The sequence below is a fragment of the Panthera onca genome, chromosome C2, assembly GCF_046562875.1.
Source record: "Panthera onca isolate mPanOnc1 chromosome C2, mPanOnc1 haplotype 2, whole genome shotgun sequence".
Classification (NCBI taxonomy): Eukaryota; Metazoa; Chordata; class Mammalia; order Carnivora; family Felidae; genus Panthera; species Panthera onca.
Window position 1 is genome coordinate 114,286,426 of NC_138347.1, and position 18,447 is coordinate 114,304,872.

At 43.3% G+C, this 18,447-nt stretch overlaps 1 long non-coding RNA gene across 1 annotated transcript in view; it reads left to right on the top strand.

Annotated features, from left to right (window-relative positions):
• The first annotated feature begins 7,671 nt into the window (after positions 1 to 7,671).
• LOC132683231 (uncharacterized) overlaps positions 7,672 to 18,447 on the top strand; it is a 28,056-nt gene continuing 17,280 nt past the window's right edge. The window contains exons 1-2 of the long non-coding RNA XR_009612114.3: positions 7,672 to 7,836; positions 8,081 to 8,212. This is a non-coding gene — a long non-coding RNA (uncharacterized LOC132683231). The remainder of the gene's footprint in view (positions 7,837 to 8,080; positions 8,213 to 18,447) is intronic.

Here is an 18,447-nt window from a genome sequence, read left to right on the forward strand (position 1 = left end):
TGGGTGTGTTCGCTGCTGTTTCCCAGTGCCCAGGACAGTGCCTGGCACACGGCAGATGCCCAAGAAATATTTGTGCAATGAACGAGAGCCCAATCCCACGGTTTACTAACTGTATGCCTTGAGCTTTAATTTCATACCTGTATGCCTTGGGTTACTTTTTCTGTAAAATGAGAAAAGTAATAGTAATTAACACGAGGGCTAATGTGATGATTACACGAGAATAGGACATACAAGCAGACTGTGTGAACTAGAGCAAGCTGTCACAGAATAGTGCAAAAGTAAAAAGCCCTGAATAATTTCCCTCTATTCCCAGAATAATTTCCCTCTAGAACTGCATTTCTTTGTCTTTGTCTTTCAAAACACAGATGGACACCTTACCCCTATTAGACACAGTGCCTAGGAACATGTTTTATTTCTTTTAAAATAAGAAAAAAAGGAATAAAATAATAATGAATATGTAATAACAAATCCAGCCTGGATCATATTTGCCTTTATACCAATGCAATTACACAGTATGATTTTAACTCTTTGTTTTTTAAAGTGGAAGAAAGGCCCCTGCCAGGCACAAGCGCCCAAGGCCCATGAAAGTCAAAATGTGTCTGTTTCTCTCATTGTCCTACTCTTGTTATTCTGATAGATAATTGGATTCCAAACTTGATTATGTAAGTGGCAACTATAAGCCAGATACTATGCTAGAGGGAAATCTAAAAAAGAATAAGAGGGGCTCCCCAAATTCGGGGTGCTCACCAGGCATGGCCTGAGTAATGCAGAGGCAATGAAGGAAGATGATAAAAAGATGGAATAATCCAGACAGAAGTACTGTTTCCTCAAAAAGCGATGATGTGGGTGGATGGGAACTTCCTAACACATGATCCCAGCATGTGAACTCTCTTTCTGGAGGAAGGTGACACAGCATTGTGGCATCGTATCATTTTCCAAGTCAGGAGCCTGAAGCTAAAAAAAAAAAAAAAAAAATGTTTTTTTAAATATATGGATGCTCAGACATAGATCAGTAGAGGCATGATTTTCTGCCTTGACATTGCAATGTATCATGTCAGAATTAACCTTGATTTCACTGAAATACCTAATTATAAGCTCTAAGAAAACATAGTAATAATGTGTAAAATGTGAAAGCATCAATGGGTTTTATAACATAAGTATCCTGATAAAATTTTGATGACTTGGCAAATAGAAAAATAGAAGGAAATGATCAGAATACTGCAGGAAATGTTCTGCCAACTCCAGGATACAATACTTTCAAAACTGAGGTATAGTTTATCACTGGGAGATGGAATTATGAGTTATTTTACCTTCTTTTTATTTATCTCTCTATTTTCTTCTGTTTACAATGAACACCTGCAAATTTTGTCTCTAAAAATCAATATAATTTTCCAAGCCCAGCTATACATATTATAATGTCACACTTTGAAGATTTCTTTCAAGAAAATAATTATAGATACATGATGGGGCTGTTTGCAAAACTGCAACGTTTAAATAATCTAAGTATTTATCAGTACAGGATCAATTAAATACATTTTACTCTATCCCTAAATGGTCATTAAAAATTATTATTGAGATCTACAATTATTGATATGAGAGACATTCATAAGATATTGTTGAATATGATGTATAAAAATGTATAAAGGGCATATATGACATAATTCCTTTTTAAAAATTTGTAAAATGCCCTTTTTAAAGCCAGAGGGGAAATACGGGTAATTGTTACTTCTCTAAATCTTTCTTTCTAGTCTTCTTCCTTTTTTTTTTTTTTTAAATGTTTTTAATGTTTCGTTTATTCTTGAGAGAGAGAGAGAGGAGGAGAGACAGAGCACGAGTGGGGGAGGGGCAGAGACAGAGGGAGACACAGAATCCAAAGCAGGCTCCAGGCTCTGAGCTGTCAGTACAGAGCCCCATGTGGGACTCGAACCCATGAACTGTGAGACCATGACCTGAGCCAAAGTTGGATGCTTAACCGACTGAGCAACCTAGGCACCCCTCTAGTCTTCTTCTTTTTAAGCATTTTATCCTTTTATTCTTTTCTAACTAGAAAAAAATTAAATTATTTCTACTTTTTAAAAAAAAAAATTTTTTTTGAGAGACAGAGAAAGAGAGAGAGCACACAAGCAAGGGAGAGGAGGGAGAGAGAAAATCTTAAGCAGGCTCCACGAGCAGCATGGGGTCTGATGTGGGGCTTGATCCCATGACCCTGGGATCATGACCTGAGCTGAAATCAAGAGTTGGACGCTCAACTGACTGAGCCACCCAGGTGCCCCTATTTCTACTTTTTAAATTAGATTCCAAGAAGATTATCAGATGACCATCAGATAAAAAAATTTTAAAGAACATTTCCCCTAAATAACATTTCTTTCATTGTAATCCAATGTGATTTGGAAACAAACCAACAACAACAACAAAACGCTACCATATTTACCAAATCATTTCCCCATCAAACCTGTTTCTCCCCCTGCTTCACTTATTGTGACCATTCTTGAGCTCAGAAACTCAGGAGGTTGTTTCCCAAACCAATGGGTTGCAATGGCTGTAATGGTCTCATGGCAAAAATGAGATTATGTTTAGGATAGGCTGCAGGGAAAGGCATGCCTGGCAGGAGGAATCACGTAGACAACAGCTGGGAGTTGAAAAAATGCACATTCCTTGGAAAATAGTGATGGTATCCTAGCAGGTAAGTGGACAGTTTATGGGGAGAATGGTGGGAACTGCAATAAAGTAGGTCAGAGCAGAGGGCCTTGAATATCAGACCGAGAGGTCCTCGCTTTATCTAGGTGATCGGACCATTGGGTTTTCGAGTAGCAAAAAGACCAAAGATAATTTTAGAAAGAGTCATCTGAGGGCTGAAACAAAAAGGTCAGTTTTACAGCTATTGTTCATATCTGGGATGAGAAGATTCTGCTTTAGGACAGAAGCAGTGAGAGAGGAAAGAGTGACACATGAGAGACCTTCTGTATTAGAGAAATAGAACCAATAGAATAAATATGTAAAGAGATTTATCATAAGGAATTGGTTCATGTGGATATGGAAGCCGACAAGACCCAGTATCTGCAAGCTGGAGACCCAGGAGAGCTCAGGGGGTAAATTCCCGTCTGAAGGTGAGTAGGATCAAGGTACAGGAAGAATCAATGTTTCAGTTCAAGTCCAAAAGCAGGAGAAGACCAAAGTCCCTGTGGGAAGGCAGTCAGGCAGGAGGGGTTCCCTCTTACTCCTGGACGGTTAGGCTTTTGACTATTTGGGCCTTCACCATATTTGACAGGGCAATATGCTTTGCTCAGTCTACCGATTCAAATGTTAATCTCATCCAGAAACACTGTCACAGACATACCTAGAATAATGTTTGGCCAGATATCTGGGCACCCTATGGCCCAGTTAAGATTATACATAATAATTAGCCATCACACTTTCCAAAGGAAAAAAAAAAATGCTATTTGCATTCAGGATGTCCACCTGCAAGGAGCGTGCCCACAGGTTTTTCCCACCTTCCAGAAGACACACCCCTGACATCTCAGACACAAGCCTGACACTCTTCCATCCCACAAGGATAATGACTGTGCCACCAGCCACCGAGCCACCAGGCAGGTCTCCTGTAGTGGCCCATAGCTGCAGGCACAATCATCCAGAAACATCTCAGAACATCGCAGTGAGCAGGTGTTATCCTTGTGTCCTCCTCCTACCCAATTTAGAGATAAGGGAAACAGAGACCAGAAATATTTTGATGACTTGTTAAAAGTTTCACAGCTGTTAAGAGGCAAAGTTAATACCAGGAAGGAAAATAAATTCCTGAGCACCCACTACGGATTGAGCAACAAGCCAGATACATATTATACTTTATTGTGGTAAAACCCTCACAGTAACCCTAAATGCTATTATTATCCCCATTTTACAGATGATGAAACTGAGACTTAAGAGCTTAGGAATCTTGCCCAAAGTAAGCAGGTTTGGAACTCATGTCTGTTTGATTCTAAACCTCTGTGTTACAGTTCCTGGTATGAGACAAGTCACACAAGAACAGAAGAAAAAGTTAAAGACTGCCAAGGGCCATGAGCCAACCCAGCCCAAAAGACTAGGGTGAATGAGGGGCGCCTGGGTGGCGCAGTCAGTTAAGCGTCCGACTTCAGCCAGGTCACGATCTCGCGGTCCGTGAGTTCGAGCCCCGCGTCAGGCTCTGGGCTGATGGCTCGGAGCCTGGAGCCTGTTTCTGATTCTGTGTCTCCCTCTCTCTCTGCCCCTCCCCCGTTCATGCTCTGTCTCTCTCTGTCCCAAAAATAAATAAAAAATGTTGAAAAAAAAAAATTAAAAAAAAAAAAAAAAGACTAGGGTGAATGAGCCAAGAAATTCTGATCCACTCTTTGGTATCTATAGGGATAAAATCCATTCTCCCCCTACTCAGTCCTGCAGTTTACCCCAAACCTGATCTCCTAGCAAACTTCCTGTTCCATCCCACACACAGGCCTGTGTTCAAATATTCAGTGCTTCTTGGAACCACAGAAGGGCTGGACTTTTTTGATCACAACAGAGGGGAACTCAGTGTTAGCAAACTGAGAGCAGAAATCCCAACTGTCAGGGATACTTACACTTGGTGCCTATTCCCTTAAAAACCAAGCAGCCCTAACTCACCGGCTGTCTGACTAATTAGCAGAATGTTCTTTCAACAGACAGAACTCGGAAGCCTCCAACAAAAAAAGTAAGATCAGTTCTTTGGAACTGCTTTTTTTTGCTCCCTTACAGAACAAAAGTCTGAACGGAACGCTTTGTGACCAAGTTTCACCAGGGTCTTAAATACAGTTTCTTTAACGTGGAGAGATCAGTGGATGAAGAAACACAAAAAAGCTGGAAACTCCCCTTGGGAGTTCTGTTCATCTTTTCTGTCGGTGTCACTCCTGTGTTACCTTGCAAAGGAGGGACAAGAAACTAAAAATGGATGGGACTCATTGGGACCATACTGTTCAGGTTTACATTGAAATAAGACATTTGTTCCGTCCCTCACCTGTGTTTACCGAGTTTCCTAGAGATTCCTATTATGATCCCAGGGACTAGGTACCAAAGAAAATTTTTTTTAATTTTAATGAAAAACCACAGCTAGGATATATATGGAATCAAAACAAATCTAATGACCTTAGTGAAAGGTATATTGTCCCAGTATGTGAGAATTTCCTATTCCCTGTACACGCAGCTGTGTATATATTATCCACATCTGTCTACACTTTGCCCATAAATGCGACTGATGACTCTTTATGACCCCCAAGAAGAAATATTTTATTTTCTCACATTGTACCTCTGATTTGGCACACATGGAGAGGGCCTCTCTAGAGACTGGAGAAGGTGGAGTTGCACACTGCTAAGAGAGGCTGCTCTTTGTGTACATTCCTCTCTCTCCAGCTGATCTGTCTGGTCCCTGAGGGTAGGGCCCATGCCCTGTGCATCTTAGAGAGTCTAGTGTGTGGTAGGCATTCAATGGATAGGTTAGAAGTCACGGCCCAGGAGAGCAGGTCAGAAAGATAGCTAGAAGGGCGGCAGCAGAAAGAAAAGCCAAATGTGAAAGGACATCTAAAACCCGAGAACAGACTGCTCTGCTGTACCCGTGATAACGCGGACTTGGATCTGATTTTGCCACGGAGTTCCAGTGGTGCAGGAACAAAGCCCAAAGCGGTGTCAGGTGGCCGCAGTGGGGAGAGGAGGCTGCAGCCTGTTGGCAGCTAATGAACTGGCCAGAGCGTAAGGGGAGACAGTTCAAAGAAAGCAGCGAGTAGTGCCTGCTGCTCTCTGCCAGCGTCTGATACGCCTTGGAGACCATCGGTAAAGTTTTAACAATTACCCCAAGTTCTCAGCCCCCTGATTGTGGGTGGCACTGATCAATGACACGGTCTCTGAGTCCTGGCAGGCTCTGAGACGGCAGAACAGACACCTGCCTTTGCACAGGGATTTCCATATTTAAGGTGGTTGCCTCAGCTGCTATTTTGGAAACAGTCACAACTAAGCTAGGAGTGCTTCTCTGTAGTGTTGTTCCTTTGTAGTTACCGTTCTTCGTTGTAAAAGACACTTGTTTTTTGGGTTTTTTTTTTCTGTTTCAAGAGGTGACCCGTCTAAATATTATTCCATGTTGTGGTAATGATTATAAAGCAGGGTTATTTCATTTATATTTAAGCAAGAGGTCAGACTCACTGATCTTCCTTTGGAAGACTACCATGCTTGTTGCAAAAACCATGAATTTTATAGGACGTTTAGTGCAAGGATGGCACTAGAATTTCTATACAGGAAGGGCTCGGGGTGATGACATGCGTGGAGAGAGAGGAGGAGGCTGGAGTCGCATTTGCCCAGCACCTTTCATAATACTGAGCAGACCTCAGTTGTCCATGTCAAAGAGCTAGTGGGGCCTAAAGCCTCCTGACCGTAGTCCCCATCCTCCTTGCTCCAAGCCTTCGCTCCTTAGCTTAAGCCTGCATTTCGTCATGATCCACAGTCCTTTTCCACTCCTCCCAAGGAAAGTCTTGTTTGCTTTTAGCATTTTCCTCTCATATCCACTTTGTTGATTTTCAATATGTTTACTTCAGCCTACAACTTAAATAGCCATGTGAGTTATCTCTGAAGCCTCTCATTTAAAGCCACCCTCTCTTTTCCATCCCTCCCTGTCCCCCCACCGCTGCCCTGAGTCACAGCCTAAAATCAGGCCCCCTCATCTTTCTCCTGGACCCTTCTGAAACCCTCCAGTCTTCCTCATCCTATTGCCCAGAGGGGCTCTTCTAATAGATACACTGGGGCAAGCCACTCTCCTTCATTAGCAGTTCCCAGCAGTATCTAATCTGACTTCCTTAGCATGCCATCTCTAGGCTTTCATGATGTGACCCCTGCCTACCAGTCTTAGAAAAATGAAAATAGTTCCTTCTATTGTTGGGGAGGTTAACAATGTAATGGAGGCCTTTGCAAAGGGCCTCCGTGATTAGGGCTTGGTGGACATGCCTCAGCATTTTGCAGCTGCCCAGATGACTTTCAGGGAGCTATCTCCGCCCAAGAAATCATGGCCATCATTTGATTCTATCCCAAAACGAACCCCGTTAGGCTCTTCCCGAGGGTTGTGCTACAAGGGAGTATGGCTTCAAATCAGGGCAGGTCACATAGGGCCTTCCTTTCCCAGGTAGATGCCTTTACCTTGGCAGCAGGCAGTTTTATGAGTACTTTCCAGGATTCAGAAAGCCTTGAAGAACTAAAATTGAAACAACCAATCCAATTACTTGCATATTCAGAAGCCCTTGACTCAAGGTCAAGCTTATTCAACAATAAGAGAAAGAACTCCAGGTGGACCTGATTGAGCCCAGAACAGTAGAGGTGTTGGTTTGCCCTAAAAGAGTTCTTGTGTGCTTTACTTTATACTTGGCAACTGAGGCCTATGGGGGCTACTTTCTCTGTGGGCCACAAGGTCCATATTGATCGCTCCTTAAAGATGAGTGAGGTGATGGCAGACACTTGAACACTGAGGAAGAGGCCCACATCAGCCCCAGAATCAGCTAAGCTGGAAGGGGCCAGCCCTTGGCCAAATGCCCAAGGGGATGAGGTTTGTCTCCTGTGCTGCAGCCTCCTTTTATGGGGTTCTCCGTGACACCTCCTCAGAGTGACATGGGGACAGGGTCTACATTGTGAAGTCACCAGACCTGGCTTCAAATCCCTTTAGATACACAGCCTGGTGCAGAGGTGATCAAAGTATACAAGGCCTGCAGGCCAAATCCAACCCACTGCCTGATTTTGTAAATACAGGCTTTTTTTAGAACCTGCAGCTGCCCTAATTCATTGATGAATTGTCTATGGTGCTTTTGCATTACAATAGCAGAGGTGAGTACCTACAACAGAGACCAAATGGCTTTCAGAGATGAAAACATTTGTCATCTGACTTTACAGAGTTTGTGGACCCCTGGCCTAGAGCAAGTGACTCAACTTCAAATTCGTTATGCCAATGAATGCCAATAATAACACTAGTCCAAAAGTTTTTATGGTAATGCTAACAAGCGTTAAAAACAAATGAAAAAGTACTTTTAGAAAACTCTAGGTTTAACAAGGACGTGTTTCTTTACTGCAGGCCCTCTCAGAGCCTTTAAGAAGCCAGTAAGGAAATCCAGCTGCATTTCCCTGGAAACCTGTTGTCATGGAGTGTCCCCGATGCTGGGATGCATGTACCTGAGGGCACATGAAGACTTCTCAAGGGATACAGGTAATTTAAAAGGAATCAATTTCCAGATCTTAATTCCGTACGTTTCCTTTCATAGAACTGATCCACCTGAGAATAAGACTGCCTTCCCAATGCTGTGGGCTGTTCCCCTTGGTAAAAGAGAGGCTGGCCTCTCACTCACCCCAAATCTTACCATGAGGACCTACACTGGGATCCAAGTATTCTGGGTTGCCTGCTCCTTGAATGTTAAATCATGAAACACTTAGGGTCCCATTTTACCCAGAGTTTTGTTAAGCCTGAAGCTGTGCATGAATGGGACATGCTGAGCTGCTCGGAATTCAGAGTAACTGAAATGATACCGATTTGTAACGTATGTTCTTTAGTCTATAACTGGAATGTTTTTCTGAGACCACCAAATGTTTTGAGATATATCAAAGAAAACTCATGGGAAAATTTTTACATTTTTTTCTTTCAGATTTGATTCTCTCTCTCTCTCTTTTTTTTTTAGAGAACACGTGTGTGAACAAGTGGAGCAGAGGGGGAGACAGACACAGAGAGAGAGAGAGAAAGAGAGAGAGAGAGAGAGAGAGAGAGAGTCTTAAGTAGGCTCCAATCTCAGCATGGAGCCCGATGCAGGGCTTGATTCCATGATCCTGGAATCATGACCTGAGCTGAAATCAAGAGTCGGACGCTTAACCGATTGAGTCACCCAGATGCCCCTAGATTTGATTCTCTTTATTCAATAAGCAGTTAAAATTTGTTTTAGCAAGTCATATTATAAAATATTTGTCAATTGTATTGATCCTCACCTGAATTCAAGTGTTTTATATTTTCTACTATTAATTTAAAAAAGCCTCTATATTGACGATGGAAAATCTTGATGTTTCAGAATTCTCTTAGGAAGTGGGAGAGCAAAAAAGTTTAGAGACCTGTCTCTGGCAGGACCAGCTTTCCGGCATTCTCTGAAAAACAGTAAATTAGGGCGACTTGGATGAAGAGCCATTAAGAGGCCCAGCATGAGGCTTCCACTCCAGAACCATCAGTTCTGTCCTCTGTCAGTTCTCTCCTCCGGGGCTCCTTCTGAAGCCACTTGGATAACTGCTCTCTCCCTTCTCCAGAAGCCCAAACTTGCTCTCAGGACAGGGTCAGATGACTTAGTTCATACTGAGGGATGGCTGATAATTCAGGGTTCATGCTCACACATGACTCAGCATTTGCTTCGGAACACTGGAGAAAATACAAGTCAGCGGGAGAGGAATGGCAGTGCTGGGGAGCTCTCCTGGCTCTCTGGCATCAGGCCACTGAAAGTGACTGACTATTCATGCCAGTTTCCTTTGCAGGTGACTTTTTACTGGGACCAGTGCTTCTTGAGCCCCAACCAAAGAATGCTTCGGAATAGAGTTTCAGGATGTGGTCCAGGAGGCTGAGGCTGCAGGGTGGAACCTGGTCTCAGGAACACATTCCTTCTGGAAAGATCACATGAGGGAAGGGTTCAGGGAGGGCTTTAACCAGGAACACTTCTGCGGCTTCTCCTGGCACCACCCACACTGGGCCAGCTTGTGGTATTTGGGGCTGTGTTGCTTTCTTGAAAGTTAGAGAACAATCTGAAAGGGCCAATTTTGTTTCTTCAGCCTCACAGATGAATTCAGCAAAATATTTAGCAGAGTGCAAGAAATTCTGACCTCCCTCCCACCATTTTAGGAAAGCCCAACAAGCAAATCAAACACAAAGTGATGACATTTTCACTATTCACCTCCTGAACATCATTGCTGGCCTTGTACACCTTTGTTCAGTTTGTGGCAGGGGCTGCTGCTTCCAAAGGGAAGCCCCCGCCCACAGGACTGCTTTCAAGTAATCTTCCGAATCACCATCCCAAGAGGCGCCAGGAGGATTTATTTTCCAGAAGGCTTGATTCCTGAATGAGAGGACTTTGTAAGCCATCATAACGGCTCCTTTAGGCTTTGCTCCCTCACCCTTCCTTAATGCATCAGTTAAGACTAAGTTGAAAAAATAAAAGCAAAATCCCATTCAAATCGGCTGAAATAGTAAATGTATTCATTCATGTATCTGAAATCCAGTGGCAGTTGATATTTCAGGTCAGTTTTGATACAGCCATTCAGACAAGGCTACTAAAGTCCTCACCTCCGTTTTGCCACAACATGGGGGCCATCAGGCTCCACATGACAGGCCTATAGCCCACCTGGCCCCACACCTTCCACCCCATGGCTACAACAACTATACATTTCACATATTCAATCACACTCTACTGCCTGGGGTAAAAAAAAAGTCTTTTTTTTTTTTTTTTTTTTTTTTTTTTAGTGTTTAGTCTCTTTAATTTGGCACAATATGAATACTGTGTCTCCCATTGTTATGGCAACACAGGATAAAAAATTAAGATATTAATATTAAAAATAATAATTATCCAAGGATCTTAATTAAGTGCTGGTGATGCTGTGGAAATTGGAAAGTGTTTTTTAAATGCTGACATTTAGGGGCGCCTGGGTGGCGCAGTCGGTTAAGCGTCCGACTTCAGCCAGGTCACCATCTCGCGGCCCGTGAGTTCGAGCCCCGCGTCAGGCTCTGGGCTGATGGCTCGGAGCCTGGAGCCTGTTTCCGATTCTGTGTCTCCCTCTCTCTCTGCCCCTCCCCCATTCATGCTCTGTCTCTCTCTGTCCCAAAAATAAATAAAAAACGTTGAAAAAAAAAAAAATTAAATGCTGACATTTATTGTTATTTTTTTTTTCAATTTTTTTTTTTTTTTTAATATATGAAATTTACTGTCAAATTGGTTTCCATACAACACCCAGTGCTCATCCCAAAAGGTGCCCTCCTCAATACCCATCACCCACCCTGCCCTCCCTCCCACCCCCCATCAACCCTCAGTTTGTTCTCAGTTTTTAACAGTCTCTTATGCTTTGGCTCTCTCCCACTCTAACCTCTTTTTTTTTTTTTTTTTCCTTCCCCTCCCCCATGGGTTTCTGTTATGTTTCTCAGGGTCCACCTAAGAGTGAAACCATATGGTATCTGTCTTTCTCTGTATGGCTTATTTCACTTAGCATCACACTCTCCAGTTCCATCCATGTTGCTACAAAAGGCCATATTTCATTTTTTCTCATTGCCACGTAGTATTCCATTGTGTATATAAACCACAATTTCTTTATCCATTCATCAGTTGATGGACATTTAGGCTCTTTCCATAATTTGGCTATTGTTGAGAGTGCCGCTATAAACATTGGGGTACAGGTGCCCCTATGCATCAGTACTCCTGTATCCCTTGGGTAAATTCCTAGCAGTGCTATTGCTGGGTCATAGGGTAGGTCTATTTTTAATTTTCTGAGGAACCTCCACACTGCTTTCCAGAGCGGCTGCACCAATTTGCATTCCCACCAACAGTGCAAGAGGGTTCCTGTTTCTCCACATCCTCTCCAGCATCTGTAGTCTCCTGATTTCTTCATTTTGGCCACTCTGACTGGCGTGAGGTGATATCTGAGTGTGGTTTTGATTTGTATTTCCCTGATAAGGAGCGACGTTGAACATCTTTTCATGTGCCTGTTGGCCATCCGGATGTCTTCTTTAGAGAAGTGTCTATTCATGTTTTCTGCCCATTTCTTCACTGGGTTATTTGTTTTTCGGGTGTGGAGTTTGATGAGCTCTTTATAGATTTTGGATACTAGCCCTTTGTCCGATGTGTCATTTGCAAATATCTTTTCCCATTCTGTTGGTTGCCTTTTAGTTTTGTTGCTTGTTTCCTTTGCTGTGCAGAAGCTTTTTATCTTCATAAGGTCCCAGTAATTCACTTTTGCTTTTAATTCCCTTGCCTTTGGGGATGTGCCGAGTAAGAGATTGCTACGGCTGAGGTCAGAGAGGTCTTTTCCTGCTTTCTCCTCTAAGGTTTTGATGGTTTCCTGTCTCACATTCAGGTCCTTTATCCATTTTGAGTTTATTTTTGTGAATGGTGTGAGAAAGTGGTCTAGTTTCAACCTTCTGCATGTTGCTGTCCAGTTCTCCCAGCACCATTTGTTAAAGAGACTGTCTTTTTTCCATTGGATGTTCTTTCCTGCTTTGTCAAAGATGAGTTGGCCGTACGTTTGTGGGTCTAGTTCTGGGGTTTCTATTCTATTCCATTGGTCTATGTGTCTGTTTTTATGCCAATACCATGCTGACTTGATGATGACAGCTTTGTAGTAGAGGCTAAAGTCTGGGATTGTGATGCCTCCTGCTTTGGTCTTCTTCTTCAAAATTACTTTGGCTATTCGGGGCCTTTTGTGGTTCCATATGAATTTTAGGATTGCTTGTTCTAGTTTCGAGAAGAATGCTGGTGCAATTTTGATTGGGATTGCATTGAATGTGTAGATAGCTTTGGGTAGTATTGACATTTTGACAATATTTATTCTTCCAATCCATGAGCAGGGAATGTCTTTCCATTTCTTTATATCTTCTTCAATTACCTGCATAAGCTTTCTATAGTTTTCAGCATACAGATCTTTTACATCTTTGGTTAGATTTATTCCTAGGTATTTTATGCTTCTTGGTGCAATTGTGAATGCGATCAGTTTCTTCATTTGTCTTTCTGTTGCTTCATTGTTAGTGTATAAGAATGCAACTGATTTCTGCACATTGATTTTGTATCCTGCAACTTTGCTGAATTCATGTATCAGTTCTAGCAGACTTTTGGTGGAGTCTATCGGATTTTCCATGTATAATATCATGTCATCTGCAAAAAGCGAAAGCTTGACTTCATCTTTGCCAATTTTGATGCCTTTGATTTCCTTTTGTTGTCTGATTGCTGATGCTAGAACTTCCAGCACTATATTAAACAGCAGCGGTGACAGTGGGCATCCCTGTCGTGTTCCTGATCTCAGGGAAAAAGCTCTCAGTTTTTCCCCGTTGAGGATGATGTTAGCTGTGGGCTTTTCATAAATGGCCTTTATGATCTTTAAGTATGTTCCTTCTATCCCGACTTTCTCAAGGGTTTTTATTAAGAAAGGGTGCTGGATTTTGTCAAAGGCCTTTTCTGCATCGATTGACAGGATCATATGGTTCTTCTCTTTTTTTTTGTTAATGTGATGTATCACGTTGATCGATTTGCGAATGTTGAACCAGCCCTGCATCCCAGGAATGAATCCCACTTGATCATGGTGAATAATTCTTTTGATATGCTGTTGAATTCGATTTGCTAGTATCTTATTAAGAATTTTTGCATCCATATTCATCAGGGATATTGGCCTGTAGTTCTCTTTTTTTACTGGGTCTCTGTCTGGTTTAGGAATCAAAGTAATACTGGCTTCACAGAATGAGTCTGGAAGTTTTCCTTCCCTTTCTATTTCTTGGAATAGCTTGAGAAGGATAGGTATTATCTCTGCTTTAAATGTCTGGTAGAACTCCCCTGGGAAGCCATCTGGTCCTGGACTCTTATTTGTTGGGAGATTTTTGATAACCGATTCAATTTCTTCGCTGGTTATGGGTCTGTTCAAGCTTTCTATTTCCTCCTGATTGAGTTTTGGAAGAGTGTGGGTGTTTAGAAATTTGTCCATTTCTTCCAGGTTGTCCAATTTGCTGGCATATAATTTTTCATAGTATTCCCTGATAATTGGTTGTATCTCTGAGGGATTGGTTGTAATCATTCCATTTTCATTCATGATTTTATCTATTTGGGTCATCTCCCTTTTCTTTTTGAGAAGCCTGGCTAGAGGTTTGTCAATTTTGTTTATTTTTTCAAAAAACCAACTCTTGGTTTCGTTGATCTGCTCTACAGTTTTTTTAGATTCTATATTGTTTATTTCTGCTCTGATCTTTATTATTTCTCTTCTTCTGCTGGGTTTAGGCTGCCTTTGCTGTTCTGCTTCTATTTCCTTTAGGTGTGCTGTTAGATTTTGTATTTGGGATTTTTCTTGTTTCTTGAGATAGGCCTGGATTGCAATGTATTTTCCTCTCAGGACTGCCTTCGCTGCATCCCAAAGCGTTTGGATTGTTGTATTTTCATTTTCGTTTGTTTCCATATATATTTTAATTTCTTCTCTAATTGCCTGGTTGACCCACTCATTCGTTAGTAGGGTGTTCTTTAACCTCCATGCTTTTGGAGGTTTTCCAGACTTTTTCCTGTGGTTGATTTCAAGCTTCATAGCATTGTGGTCTGAAAGTATGCATGGTATAATTTCAATTCTTGTAACCTTATGAAGGGCTGTTTTGTGACCCAGTATATGATCTATCTTGGAGAATGTTCCATGTGCACTCGAGAAGAAAGTATATTCTGTTGCTTTGGGATGCAGAGTTCTAAATAGATCTGTCAAGTCCATCTGATCCAATGTATCATTCAGGGCCCTTGTTTCTTTATTGACTGTGTGTCTAGATGATCTATCCATTTCTGTAAGTGGGGTGTTAAAGTCCCCTGCAATGACCACATTCTTATCAATAAGGTTGCTTATGTTTATGAGTAATTGTTTTATATATCTGGGGGCTCGGGTATTTGGCGCATAGACATTTATAATAGTTAGCTCTTCCTGGTGGATAGACCCTGTGATTATTATATAATGCCCTTCTTCATCTCTTGTTACAGCCTTTAATTTAAAGTCTAGTTTGTCTGATATAAGTATGGCTACTCCAGCTTTCTTTTGGCTTCCAGGAGCATGATAAATAGTTCTCCATCCCCTCACTCTCAATCTAAAGGTGTCCTCAGATCTAAAATGAGTCTCTTGTAGACAGCTAATAGATGGGTCTTGTTTTTTTATCCATTCTGATACCCTATGTCTTTTAGTTGGCGCATTTAATCCATTTACATTCAGTGTTATTATAGAAAGATATGGGTTTAGAGTCATTGTGATGTCTGTATGTTTTATGCTTGTAGTGATGTCTCTGGTACTTTGTCTCACAGGATCCCCCTTAGGATCTCTTGTAGGGCTGGTTTCGTGGTGACAAATTCCTTCAGTTTTTGTTTGTTTGGGAAGACCTTTATCTCTCCTTCTATTCTAAATGACAGACTTGCTGGATAAAGGATTCTCGGCTGCATATTTTTTCTGTTTAGCACACTGTAGATATCGTGCCAAGCCTTTCTGGCCTGCCAAGTTTCAAAGGAGAGATCAGTCACGAGTCTTATAGGTCTCCCTTTATATGTGAGGGCACGTTTATCCCTTGCTGCTTTCAGAATTTTCTCTTTATCCTTGTATTTTGCCAGTTTCACTATGATATGTCGTGCAGAAGATCGATTCAAGTTACGTCTGAAGGGAGTTCTCTGTGCCTCTTGGATTTCAATGCCTTTTTCCTTCCCCAGTTCAGGGAAGTTCTCAGCTATAATTTGTTCAAGTACCCCTTCAGCACCTTTCCCTCTCTCTTCCTCCTCTGGGATACCAATTATGCGTATATTATTTTTTTTTAGTGTATCACTTAGTTCTCTAATTTTCCCCTCATACTCCTGGATTTTTTTATCTCTCTTTCTTTCAGCTTCCTCTTTCTCCATAACTTTATCTTCTAGTTCACCTATTCTCTCCTCTGCCTCTTCAAGCCGAGCCATCGTGGATTCCATTTTGTTTTGCATTTCGTTTAAAGCGTTTTTCAACTCCTCGTGACTGTTCCTTAGTCCCTCGATCTTTGTGGCAAGAGATTCTCTGCTGTCCTGTATACTGTTTTCAAGCCCAGCGATTAATTTTATGACTATTATTCTAAATTCACTTTCTGTTATATTATTTAAATCCTTTTTGATCAGTTCATTAGCTGTTGTTATTTCCTGGAGATTCTTCTGAGGGGAATTCTTCCGTTTGGTCATTTTGGAGAGTCCCTGGCGTGGTGAGGACCTGCAGGGCACTTCCCCTGTGCTGTGGTATATAACTGGAGTTAGTGGGCGGGGCCGCAGTCCGACCCGATGTCTGCCCCCAGCCCACTGCTGGGGCCACAGTCAGACTGGTGTGTGCCTTCTCTTCCCCTCTCCTAGGGGCGGGATTCACTGTGGGGTGGTGTGTCCCGTCTGGGCTACTTGCACACTGCCAGGCTTGTGTTGCTGGGGATGTGGCGTATTAGCTGGGGTGGGTAGGCAAGGTGCACGGGGGGTGGAGGGGCAGGCTTAGCTCGCTTCTCCTTAGGTGATCCACTTCAGGAGGAGCCCTGTGGCAGCGGGAGGGAGTCAGATCCGCTGCCGGAGGTTTGGCTCCGCAGAAGCACAGAGTTGGGTGTTTGCGCAGAGCGAGCAAGTTCCCTGGCAGGAACTGGTTCCCTTTGGGATTTTGGCTGGGGGATGGGCGGGGGAGATGGCGCTGGCGCCTTTGTTCCCCGCCAAGCTGAGCTCTGCCGTCCGGGGGCTCAGCAGCTCTCCCTCCCTTTGTCCTCCAGCCTTCCGGCTTTCCGAGCAGAGCTGTTAACTTATGACCTCCCAGACGCTAAGTCGCGCTTGCTGTCGGAACACAGTCTGTCCGGCCCCTCCGCTTTTGCCAGCCAGACTCGGGGGCTCTGCTTGGCCGGCGAGCCGCCCCTCCGCCCCGGCTCCCTCCCGCCAGTCCGTGGAGCGCGCACCGCCTCGCCGCCCTTCCTACCCTCTTCCGTGGGCCTCTAGTCTGCGCTTGACTCCGGAGACTCCCTTCTGCTAATCCTCTGGCGGTTTTCTGGGCAAAAAAAAAAGTCTTATTAAACAGGAAAGGAAAAGATTTCTTTCATAGAAAGCTTAGCAAACATCTTATTTCTTATTGTCTCAGACTGGGTTATGCGCCCCAGAACCAATCACTGGATTAAGTCAGCCAGGACCAACCCCTATTGTGGGGAAAGAGTAAACTCCACCCAAACCATAGGTAGACCCAATTCCTTCCCCACCTTGAGACCACCTCCCTGTTAAATACAACAAGGCTGAACAGGAGTGTTATTCTGACTAAACATCTGAGCTCTTGACCTTTGCCTTGCCATGACCTTCAAGGTGGAACCCCTCCTTTGGCCCTCCTGACAGACACTTTGGCTTCTAAATTTCTGTCTCTTCTAGATGCAGTGTGGGTTACTGATCCCAGACCAGTGCCTCAACTGCCTACCCCACTGGACTGGAACTTAGTTTTGATGGGAACATCTGTCTAATTCTCTCCTCTTCTCCTAAAGAGCTTTCCCCTTAAACATGGTGTCAGAGCCAGCCATTTTAGTACAGTGAAAGAGAACAGTCAGGTGAGTGATGGGTCCCCAGCCTCAGTTACTTTGATAAGTTAGCCTAAACGTAACCCATCCCGGTCTGTTCCAACCATCCTTCCTTTGGTCCCTTCCGGTTAGCTGCCTTGCTTGTAGCTCTAACCCTTGACCAAGGGCAACACTAATGATAAACATGATCTCTGCATTTCCACTAAGGGCTTCTCCGTAAAGTCAGCTGTTTGCATTTCTCTCTAGGCAACCCATTCAGATATTAGCCGCAACCAAGTTAGGACAGGAATGAGCCCCTGAAACTCGTTGGCAAAGATCTGCCTTCCTATTCAAGCTCTCCTGGGGTCTCATGTGGACATTCTTCCTTCCTTTCAGGCATCTGGACTCATGAACCTTTGCTGGCCCCTCGGGGCCCCCTGCCCACGCCAGTGTGGTGCACCCTAGCCTTCTGCACACCACTGCACCCAGACTTCACACCTCAGCCACATCAGAGCTCAGCCCCACACGCCCACAGCTAAGTCTTCCTTTGACCTTGGTAATGACCCAGTCAATCCTGGGAACAGCTCACTGCACCTGCGCTGCTTCTGTGAGCTGCAAGACGACTCTGTCATCCAACACGCAGGTGCCCTGTGTACCTACCTGGAAATCTGCCTATCCTTCCCGGCCCTGACTCTGGAAAACCTCAGTTAGCATATATGAGTTCTTTCCTGGATGACCCTGTGTCCATCCCTTGACTTTGGAAACAAATGCAGCCTCCCCAGGTACAGTGGCACCCCAGGATTCTGGCAGCAGAAATTCCCTAAACCCACCTCCTATCTCTTCTAATCCTACCTTGCTCCTCTCAGGTGAACTCCAATCCTGCTTTCCTTCCTAGCTTCTTCCCTTGTTTTTCCTCCTAAAAGCCATGTTTAACTGCTTTTTCACACTCTACTTTTCTTCTCCCATGTTTCCATCCTAAGCTTGCTAGGTAACCTGGTAAAGAAAAATATTTCACCCTTCTCATTTAACATTTGATGCACAGGTAGTCCTCTTTCCTCTCTTGACCTTTGCCTCTTAGGAAGTAGGAGAGCAAAAAAGTTTAGAGACCTGTCTCTTGCAGGACTAGCTTTCCGGCATTCTCTGAAAAACAGTAAATTAGGGCGACTTGGATGATAATATTATTAACATATTTCAAAAAT